The sequence below is a fragment of the Carassius auratus genome, chromosome 10 (genome assembly GCF_003368295.1).
Source record: "Carassius auratus strain Wakin chromosome 10, ASM336829v1, whole genome shotgun sequence".
In the NCBI taxonomy this organism is placed as follows: domain Eukaryota; kingdom Metazoa; phylum Chordata; class Actinopteri; order Cypriniformes; family Cyprinidae; genus Carassius; species Carassius auratus.
In genome coordinates, this window is record NC_039252.1 from 13,630,381 (window position 1) to 13,642,406 (window position 12,026).

Here is a 12,026-nt window from a genome sequence, read left to right on the forward strand (position 1 = left end):
CAAGTAAAATTTTGAAGTAGAAAAACTGAATTAGTTTGGATGGATGGATTGGAATTTACAACTTTTTAATTTAAAGCCATTTTTACAGTGTACCATTTTATTAATTTGCATTAGAACTTATATTTCTCTTGTCTCTTCCTTATATACAGAACAATTTGTCACTGCAGATGTAGATACAGTATTTACATAAACATTGCAAATACAAAAACAGATTAGAATTAAAATCATATCTACAGATTTAATCTAAGATTTAACGTTTCTTCTTGTACCGAAGTGCAGTTTTAATATACAGCGGGTAAAATAAGTATTGAACACATCACATTTTTCTCAGTAAATATATTTCTAAAGGCGCTGTTAACATTATTTTTTTAACAGATGTCAGTAACAACCCAAGTATTCCATACATACAAAGAAATCAAAACAAATAAGTTCAGAAATTAAGTTATGTGTAATAAAATGGAATCACCCAGTGAAAAAGAATTGAACAAGCTTAATTTTCACACTGAAATGTATTCAATACTTCGTACAAAAGCCTTTGTTGGTAATGACAGCTTTAAGACGCCTCCTGTATGGCAGTGGCGGTTCGTGGGTTTTAATAGAGGAGGCACACTAATTGTATTTGTCTTGGATCCCTGACAATTATTATTATTATTTGCCACTTTAAAATGAATTTTTGGTTACTTTTAGTCAGAAATGTTAAGAAAACAACACATAGAACAAGATAATATAATTTAATTCACCTGACCTATCACTTGAAGCAAACATCCATCCCTGCCTTTTGTGATATTTAATTAACCCGACTTCTGTAGCCTATATCCAGCTAAGGCGTGTTGTCCCTTTTTTTTGTTTGTATATTCGATTGGCGATCAAGTATTCATTATCACTACTCATCATCAGTACTTGGCACTTTATAGCGCAGCATGAGACGTTCAAACTAGTATCACGTAATTTACATCTCTATGATGACTGGTGGATACCAGGAGGGAGGATAGCCTCCCCTATGAGGTTTCTTTTCGCAACCCTCCTCAGCGCTGAAAGTGAACACTCAATGCGGATTGACTATTGCTGATTTTTTGACCAGACTACCTTCTCCAATTATTTCACAGGCTTGTCTAAATGTTGTGCAGCAAATTTTAAACGAGCTTCAACACCCTTCAGCAATAGAGCCCAGAGTGTGTAAAAAGGGTATGGTGGTTGAGTGCATTACTTATTGTTTTCTTTGAAACAATTGTATCTGCTAATTCCAGGTCTTTCTGAAGTTCTACAAGTGATCTAATATTAATTTCCACTGACAACGGCAGGATTGCTTTCTAATTACTGATAGATTTCTGCTGGTCAGTAATTTACTGAACCTACACATAGGCCTGAGAAAAATTTTTAGAAGAAAATTTCACTTGGTACTAAGAGGCTATCCATTGATGTATGGCTTGTTAGGATCAGAAAATATTTAGGCGAGATGCAACTATTTGAAAATCTGGAATCTGAGGGTGCAAAAAAAATCTAAATATTGAGAAAATCACCTTTAAAGGTGTCCAAATGAAGACCTTAGCAATGCATATTTCTAAACAGAAATTAAGTTTTGAAATATTTATGGTAGGAAATCAACTAAATATGTTCATGGAACATGATCTTCACTTAATATCCTAATGATTTTTGGCATGAAAGAAAGAATTATCATTTTGACCCATTCAGATAATTTTAGACTTGCTACAAATAAACTTGTTACTTAAGACTGGTTTTGTAGTCCAGGGTCACATATATGCATGATTAAACATGACTGTGTAAACGTATTTTTACAAGTTGAGCTGAATGAACTGTTTGGGTGTGTTCAGATCTCTGGAATGCAGTTAAAACAATGACATTATCTGGAACAAGAACTGTCTTGCAGATGGTCTTTGTGTAGATGTTTGTGTACTACTTATATAAACCATTTCTAGTTGATCGTGTCAAAGGTTGCTGTTTCTGATCAGGTCAGCATGACGACAAAGTGTTTGGTAATTATTTTTGCCGAGGCTATAGTGGAGCAGAATTTACATAGTTTATCTTAAGTACATTAGTGTGATTGCACTCTACTATACAGTCCAAATGCAGTGCCAACAGGGCTTGATGATATGATTTTTGCCCAGGCAATGCAGTCTCTGTGCTTTCATTTGTGGAAACTCTAATTTGATTGCTTTCTAGATCAGTGACGATGACCCAAAGGGCAGTTCTGAGCATCTCGCTTCCAAAGTCGTGGCCTTGCTCTCGCTCGTGATGTCTCCTTGCATAACTCTTAATCAGCAGAGGCGTATTGGGTAATAATCTCCCAGCCGCTGATTAATTCCTTTTCAGGGATGTCCGAAATTAACAATCGCGACGGAAGCGCCAGCTGCTTCCCGAGACATCCTGGGATGTGTTTGCCAGTCATCAGCCAAATAGAGCTGGAAAATAGTGCAAATGGTAATCTCTGGATTATAGTGTTAATCCTGGACTGGGAGACAATAGGGCGAGAGGTTCTGTTTGTGCCCTGAAATGAGGCTGGCTGGCTGTCCTGCAGGTGATTTGGAGCGAACCCAGTGTAATTTTGCATTTGCTTCGATCAGGGGTCTAATTTCATACGGTTCAGATTTTAAAGGCATAGTAGTATGTTTGATTTTGTAGATGGTTGTAAGGCAAGAATGTTAAATCATCTGATAGCAAGGATTAGACTCCTATTGGGAATTAAAAAGACCAAATAAACCAAGACATCATGCCTTGCTAATAAGATTTATTCATGAAGATGTCCTGGTATCTGGATTTAAGGTTAATTAACTGGCAGATTAATAACAGAGATGTTTGTGTTCTTTCAAGAGCCACTGGAAAATTCACATGGCTCACCTCAAGAACTGAGCATCTCTATAGTCATGGAGATGACCTTGGCACAAGCGGCGTGATTGGCTTGGGCGGAGTGTGTTCCATTGCACAGACGCCACTCTCCGTGCCCTGTAAGTGCACTTAAAGGTGTAGAGTCTCTCCAAGTGCCCTGGTTTCTCCTCAGAAATTGCTCTCTGCAACCTCTAAAGTTCTCCTGACAACATATTACAGGTGAAGGACACAGAAGCTCATGAGAGAGCCTCTCAACAGCAAGAAACCGAGTAACAGCTGCCTATAAAGGAAACTAGGCTTTTGTCTGGCTATTTAAAGCGAATGCCCTCTATGCTTATACATTGTTCATGTTTTTGACAGCCAGCCAATTTTTTAAAAGCTAAAAGAATATGCTAAGGATAAATAGCACAACTGTAGTTGACGTATATTTTTCAGTATCAGTTTTTTGATGACGTCTTTAGATGACCTTGTCTTATCAATGGAAGTGGCCCAAAATACAGTCTTCTAGGGGTGGGTGGAATCAATTTTCAGTGGATATGGAATACTGGATGCTGTGGAATATAAATTTGAGTGGCATTACAGAAGAAGAGAAAGTTTTGGTCAGAAGGTAGGCCTGTGCGTCAGTGTCACTACAGCCTAAATTACCGTCCTCCTTGGCTCAACTAGGTCATCTGCTCTCAAATAGACTTGCACATTTCATTTCGTAGCCCACATCGCTCACCTTATTTATCCTTCAGTTTTCAGGCATCCTCACACTGCCAGCTCGAGACCTCATTTGACTATTATACAAAAAAATAAACCATTTAGAATGATTAACCTCAACATGAATGCTTGACAAAATTGATTTTGTTTCTGGAAAATCTGGGAATGTTTCATAAATACATTCATTTAATACGTGTTTATATATATATATATATATTTTTTTTTTATTTTTTTTATCAATTATTAGTTTGGGTGTTTATAAATATATAAAAAAAATAATTTAAAAAAATCTGATTTCAGTTTATGTTTATATATTATAATATATTTTATGTATTTTTAAATTTCCTAATTTATGGTTGAAAATATTGAACATTGCTTTACATAAACGGCAATCTGTAATAAATGGAATACATTTTAATGACAAATCTACAAATATATCTTATATTTTCAGAATTAAAATTTCTTTTTTTTTAATAATTAATAGCCAACTCTCATCAACCAAATCAAACGGATATCAGTATGGAAAAAGGTGTATTACCAAGTGAAAGTTCATCCCAACTCAAACCCTGCTTTCCATAATCCAAACCGAGATTTGTTTGGCAAATGCATTGTAGGGAAAAGCAAATATTCCAGAGGGAATGTATGACTCAAAAAACATCCGGTAATATCCCACCTTGCAGGAAACTGCAAAATAGAACTGTGTGATTGAGAGCTGTGCGTTAAACGGTAGCTTCATTAGATGATCACACGTTGTCAAGTGTTTGATCAGGCCTCATTAATATCCTGGGAAGATAACACACATTCAAAGATCTTCAATGACCACATTACGCCCTCTGCCTAATAGCACCTAGCAACAGATTGTATACGGTATATGGTGCAATAACTCGAAATGGCATTTGGCTAACCTCTTTATGTTTTGTATTTGCTAGTTTATAGCTTTTTAGGTTGTGCTTTTATACGGACCGCAGTGTCATTTCATCTGCGTTATGGCATTGTACAATCAGCATAACGATTAAGAACAAGCATTTAGTTCGGAGCAGTGACCTAAACAGACCTAATGTGCTGCTGGATAGAATAGAATTAAACTAGATAAGATGAGATATTATTTATCTATATATATTTATATATATATATATATAGATCAATATCAATCACACAGTTATATGTTTGTTTATGTTTATGGTTTTATCATGATGCAGGTAAGATTATGCAACTTTATTTAGACATTGGGCTGCTTTCTTAGTGGATGCTTATTGGGAAATAAATACAGTTTTTGTAAAAAAAAAAAAAAATATATATATAATAAATTGTACAATCAGTGCCATGAAAATTATGAGATGCAAAACATATCATCTGTCCTAACATGCTTTTTAAGGTTTAAGGTTTATTTTTTTTGTATTTTTTTTTTTAGCCCTAACCTCCTGTTTGCTGTATTTTTCTCTCACTCATTTTTATCGTTTGTCTACTGTTTGATATATTTCTTTATCTAGAATCTCACTCAGTGATATTGACTTTAATTTTGTTTTTATACTTCACATGCTTCCAGGATTTTTGATTCTCCCTAGAGCGTTTGAGCCTCCCTGCTAGGTGTCGAAGTGAGGAAGGTGTGCGTTGTATTATTATGTCACAGCCTGGAGCCTCCACTGGCAACAGTCCAGCATGGGTTTCAGGCCACTGTGTTCTTGCCCCATTGGAGACTCGGACGTAGAGCTGCCTTGCCAGAGAGAGATGATGCCCAGATGGCATGGCGACCACGTCTGTGGACAGTTTGAAGGGCTGATGGCCTAGATTCCAACACAAGTGCGCTCAAGTCTTTTCAGTCCTGTGGTCCAGTTAACACTGGAGAGCGAGAACACTAGGGCAAGCGTCTTTAGTCAAACCCTTATCTACAATCTTTTCTCTGTACAAAATAATTATTGAATTTGTTCAAATTCATAACTCTTACTATTTAATGGGATAGTTCACCCAAAAATGAATATTCTGTCATTAATTACTCACCCTTCCAAAACCATAAGACCTTCGTTCCTCTTGGGCACACAAATTAAGAAATTTTCTATGAAATCCAAGAGTTTTCTGACCCTACATAAACAGCAATGCAACTATCAACTTCAAGGCTCAGAAAGGTAGTTTAAAATAGTCCAAGTGGCTCAACTGTAATTTTGTGTTGGAATCTATGCAGGTTGAGAAAGCTCTCGGATTTCATTAAAAATATCTTCATTTGTGTTCCAAAGATGAACAAAGGTCTTACGGGTTCGGAACGACATGAGGGTGAGTAATTAATGACAAAATTTTTATTTTATGGTGAACTATCCTTTTAAGAACTTTGGGAACATTCTAGAATCATTGTGATTCATTGGGTTTCTTCAAAGAATACTACAAGGAACAACACTTCTAGAACAAATTCCTTCAGAAACGAACGATAAAACCATTAACAGCCAACTGGAGTCCACCCCATTTTAAAGAGCTTCCACATTTAAAGAAGCAGATAAAAAACATGCAGCATGCATTTATAATAAACAGAATGTTATGGTGGATGCTAATATAGTTATTGTTACATTGATCGTTCTTGGTGTGAACAGGCAGTGAAAAGATCTAGCTCTCCTTCAGTAATTTATTCATTGCTGTAAATAATGGCATGGACATAGTTGTACTAATTTAAATTTTCTGTACACACCTCAGATCAAAGCCTCCAGAAATTATGATAGATGAAACAGTCTGTGACATTTACAACTGAACGCCGCTTGTCTGGGCCTTAGAAACTGCCGTAAAAAGATTTCATAGCGAGGATGCTCTCTGAGGTCCTGTAACGCTGTTACCTGAGATAACACGGACTTCCTGTGACATCACAAAGCAGCCTTTTTTGATAAAGCCCTCTTTCTCTCTTTATCTTCATGTCTCATTTTCTGTCCCTCTTTCTATTTAGCTCTTACTCACTTTGTTGGTAAAGGTATGCAAAGCTTTTCAACCTGTGCGACGTCAGCAGGCAGGTCAAAAGAAGAGAGTATGAAAAGTGTGGGTTAGCGCGATGCGTGGGCGCGATGACGCCATCGCTCTCTTTTCTCTCTCTCCCTCCCTTTCCAAAAGCGTGACGCTGAGGCGCTATACTGAGCAGGAAAGGAATGATGGGTAAAGTGGGGTTTTCATGAAGGTCCTTGACCCAGAACAAGCACTAGTCTTTATTTAGGCATGCTGTTGTGTGCGTTTGTGTGTGTGTGTGTGCAGGGGAGGATGGTGGGTGTAATAGAGAGATTGAGAGGGAGAGTGATGGACAGGAAGAGGATTTAGTTTGGTGTTAATCCTGCATGCTGCTATTAATAACCCTTGAGTCATCTACACACACACACTCCAACTTATCAACAAGCACCCACAAACTAATTTTCACCCACCAGCTCTTCTTATGAACTGGTGAACATGGTATATTGGGTTAAACATGGTATATTCCGCACTTCGTACTCATAAAAGAAGTAAAAGGTTTGTCATCATTTGCTCACCCTCACATTGTTCCAAACACATCTGACTTGCTTTCTTCAGTGGAATATAATGTATGGGGACTAGGACTGTCAGGCTCTAAAATGACAAAAAAGAAGAAGAAAAAAAACATAAATGTAGTTTATGTTTTGTGTGCTCTTCTGAAGTCATATGATAGCTTTGTGTGAGGAACAGACAATAAGCCTTATTGTTATGATTTATTTATGGTTATTTTTAGGTGCTTGAGTGCTTCAGTCCCCATTTACATTATTTATATATATATATATATATATATATATATATATATATATATATATATATATATATATATATATATATATATATATATAAAAGAGTGCCCTCAGAAACTTTCACACATATGAGTTTGAACAGCATGAAGATGAGTAGACATTGACATAATTTAGCATTTTATATCTCCTTAATATTCATTTTAGGCATTCTTAACACAATTTACTCTTAATGACAAATGATGCTTCATTATGGCAGTACAGCACCATCATGGATCACAATAGAACAGACACTTATGACTAAACTGAACTGTAGTCTCAGAGGAGAAGATGTGTGCGAAAAGGAAAATCCTCTCCTACAGACACACACACATACACAAGTGATGTTGAGTGTTTGGGGGATCTTACAAAGTCAAGGACAGTTGAAAGTTAATGTAAGAGTAGAAACCCCCTTGAGAGCCTTGTGTAAGTGTGTGTGTGTGTGTGTGTGTGTGTGGGTGACATGTTTTTGCAGTAGTAGGTTGGGTAGAACGTGCATGCTATGCCACACTTCAACAAAGGCTTTTCTAGAAACATACAATATTATTTCCATCTGCTAAAAATGCAGATCATCTAGATTTGCTGAAATAATGACTGTTTTCACACAAGTTTCCCTCTGTATGCCATTGGTTCAACAGGATGATAGCCCCGCCCCAAATGCTCACTATTGGTAGAGCCAGTATTGCCGTTTTTCAGGTTATTTCCATATATTAAAAACATTATTTTGTCTAGCTGAATCTCAAAGTCTTACAAAACAGATTTGCTAATGAAAGTTTCCCTCCCTATGCCATTGGTTGAACAGATAGCCCCGCCCCTAAAGTATGCCATGTGTTGAGCCCGTGTCATTCACAGCTTTCACACTTTTTTACAATATTTTGTAGTTGTCTTTATATATGTAGTTGGGATAAAAAGCATTTAAACACTTCAACTACACAATTAGCGTTTAAGTAATATTCATTTATATGTATATAACTAATATTTTTAGTACTTATTATTCATTTTAATTAAAGCAATAAGGCACTTGAGAGCTTACAAACAACCCCTTTAAAATATAACACCCTTTTGTACCTTGCTTAATTATTGTAATTATTGTATTATAAGAGGGAACTGATTCTGTATGTGTGTGGATTATTATGTCCCTTGTCATGATTACTGCATTTATATGCTATGCAAGTCCAGCAGCAGTGAGTAGCTTTGTGTGTGTGTGTGTGTGTGTGTGTGTGTTTTTTTGCGTGCGCAAAGCATAATTTCTCTCCTGACATGAAGTGTGACTATATAGTGTTAGCCACGCTGAGCCTTCATTTCTCTGAATGACGTCAAAGCAAGGCTCCCCGACACACATCCCTGCTTCTCTCACTTTCTTGCGCTCTTTTTTTATTTAATTTTTTATAACTACCCTTCTGTTGTATGGTCACATTTATGTTCTGTAACCAGGATAATCTGTTAAATACAAGCAATATGAGTGCAGAGCCACTTCTATTTATGCTTTAATTTCCGTTCACAGTCTCTTTGGCAACAAATAAGCCTGCTGTGAGATCTTCGTAGCCTACTACAGAGACGTCACTTTGTGCCGTGCTTTGAAGTCTGGGGATAAAGAAAGCAGCGTGTATGTATTTTTTGCAACTTGGTTGAGAGGACAAAAATGGCTCTTCTCTAATCCTCATTTCTTAGCATGTCTCTGACTCCTCTGAGCTGCAAAAGAAACGGGCGTCTCCCATTGGCTCACCTTAGCTGTGGCCGAGAGCCTCAGCCAATCAGAGCTCCCCACCTCGACACCCCCTCCCCCTCAGGTAGTGACGGCTATGTGCGTGTGTGCAGGAGAAAGAAGGAGACAGAGAGCTGGAGCATTTCTATGAATGGAAATGCGGAGGAGGATCCCAGAATGTAATGGCAATTGGCATGTCATTTCTCTCTCTTTCTGTCTTCATCCCTTCCTCAGGCCATCAGTTCCTCCTCCATCTCAATGACACTTTTCACTCCTATCTTCTCATCTTTCTGCCATTGTGAACACTGATGCACACTGCTGTCCCTGTGACACGGATGATGTCCAAGACTCCCAGTGTTAGGATCTGATTCATACATCAAAGTTAGTTAGACATCGTGAGTGGATGGATGAATTAACGGAAGGATGGACGGACGGACAGATAGATAGATTAACTAATATATAGATGGATATTGAACAGAATAATGGATGGATGGATAGATAGATGAACAGATATCTAGATGGATATCGATGAATATGGTCAGACAGATAGATAGAGAGAGAGAGAGAGAGATGGATGAATGGACGAATGGACAGATAGATAGATAGATGAACTGATGTCTAGATGGATATTGATGAATATGGTCAAACAGACAGATAGATCGATGGATGAACCGATATTTAGATGGATAATGAACAGAATAATAATAGATGGATGGATGCATGGAAAGACAGACAGACAGATAGATTGATAGATGAACAGATGTCTAGATGGATATTGAACAGAATAATGGATGGATGGATGAACATATCTAGATGGATCTTGATGAATATAGTCAGATAGATAGATAGATAGATTAACTAATATCTAGATGGATATTGAACAGAATAATGGATGGATAGATGAACAGATATCTAGATGGATATTGATGAAGATAGATGGATGGATGGATAGATAGATGAACAGATATCTAGATGGATCTTGATGAATATAGTCAGATGGATGGATGGATAGATCCAAACATTATACACAATGTAAAGTATAAATAATTATGTAATGGGTCAATGGATTATGAATAATGTGAACTCTCTTTCATCCCTTCTTCATGCTGAGTGAACTGACTATATGAGGTTTGGTAGAAGCTGTTAGCTGTTAGTTTGTAACCTCCTTCTCATCTCTCTGCTGGATCTTTCATTTGGAGCAGACCGTCATTGAGTCGTCCTTGAGAACGTTCCACTTTCCGCCCTCCCGTCTGCTGGGCTGGTATTCCAGCCTCTCGTGCTCACTGTGTGTGTGTGTGTGTGAAGCAGTTAGAGATTGCTCTGATTTCTAATATCTAACGTGTGTTCTGGCCCGAGGGCGGATAGTGGCTGTTTGCCTCACTACAACATCACTCACCACGGCAACCCATCGTCATGGGGCGTCCCACGTTGTGCAAGCAGCATGACACTGCTGTCAGGATTGTCATGGTTATACAGGCGAATCAGCTGTCTGTGTCAGCCTTACGTTCCTATCACCACCAGAGTGGAGGCATTTTAAATTATTGTAAAGATTTTCATTCATAATGCCTTATGTCATTTTTGGTCATGTTTTCTTGACTAATGCTTAGATAGTGCAGCCCTGGGGTGTTCATACTTTATATTCTACACTTTATAGGTTTAACCAGGAATATGTTAGTATTATAATTGTATAGTGGTTAAAATTTATAATAAATTATGAATATATTAATTTGACTAGAAACACCAGAAACTAAATGTAAAGCACCGTTCCAGTTGAGCAGGACTTCAACATTGAGGAAAAAAGTGTCACCCTAAAACCTTCAGAAAATAAAATATTTAGATTTAGAATTAAATCAAATCCATTGTCTTTATGATCTTCATCATTTCTTCTGGCTTCTCTTATGCAAAACTTTCATACGATTTTAATTCATTACAGACAGTCGGGTCATAATAAATGTTTTTGGGATTAGGACATCACATTATTGGATGGCTCTGTTATCCTCTCCCATCAGGCCACAGCTGAGGCTATTAATTCAACAGAATGTTGGCAAACGCCGCTGAAGCCCCTCACAGATAGAGGGAGATGGGAATGGCACATTGACACTATCCAAGACACACGTTTTGAAGATTTTGGAGGCATATTTATTCACTGAGATAAATTATTTCTGTGCCAGATAATTGTTCCTTTCCACAGTTGGAACACCAATTATGTGTTTACGTTTTTTATTTATTTAATGGACAAGCATTAATGAAGCCCCCTTTTTTTCTGGATTTGCTATACTTACAAACACCGTTGAAAAATCAGTGAGAATTTAAAAAAATGTATACTTTGTTTAGCAATGATGGATTAAATCTATAAATAGTGACATGAAAGACATTTATATTTCTTGAACACCAGATTAAAGAATAAATGAGATTATTAAAGGAAAAGGGTCATTTTAAATTGTGTTATTTCAGAATATTAGTGTTTCAAACTTTGTGTGGTTTGCAGTGATATTACAACTTCAAAAACCAGCTACACGAAGGTCTTAAAATGTGCAATTATTTATATATTCTTGTAATCTACCCAAACAATGAGCTGTATTCGTCATATCATAATGTCAAAATGCTGTATAGACATATAGGATTTCTGGTCCTTATCTTACAATTCATTGTCAGTCATTTAATGGGGCATCCCTGTTCTGTTCAGATGAGAATTCCACAATCTCTTATGAAATCCTCTTATGAGGATGACGGGGCTTGTCTTTAAGTGTCGGCTCTTGATTTCATAATGTGCAGTTGTGTTTATTTTCAGTGATCCAGCGGGGTCTCTGCTCTCAGAGCGGCAGAGTGCTGAAGTGGATTTGGGTCATGCTAGTTTTAGAGTGCCTCTCCTTGCTCACTCAATCTATCAGAGCGACAAGCCCTAAAAGGATATTCACATCAGTAGTTAAAAAGCCAGGCTTTAACACTTACAGTTCAGCTTTCTACCCTTGTTCCATACCATACGCCTTTTTAAAGGAATAGCTCACCCTTACAAGAAA

The 12,026-nt window shown here is 37.2% G+C and overlaps 1 protein-coding gene across 2 annotated transcripts in view; it reads left to right on the top strand.

The window, feature by feature from the left end:
• Positions 1-12,026, top strand: part of ppm1e (protein phosphatase, Mg2+/Mn2+ dependent, 1E) — a 49,654-nt gene that overhangs the window by 20,890 nt on the left and 16,738 nt on the right. The gene's annotated exons all lie outside the window — the stretch shown is intronic.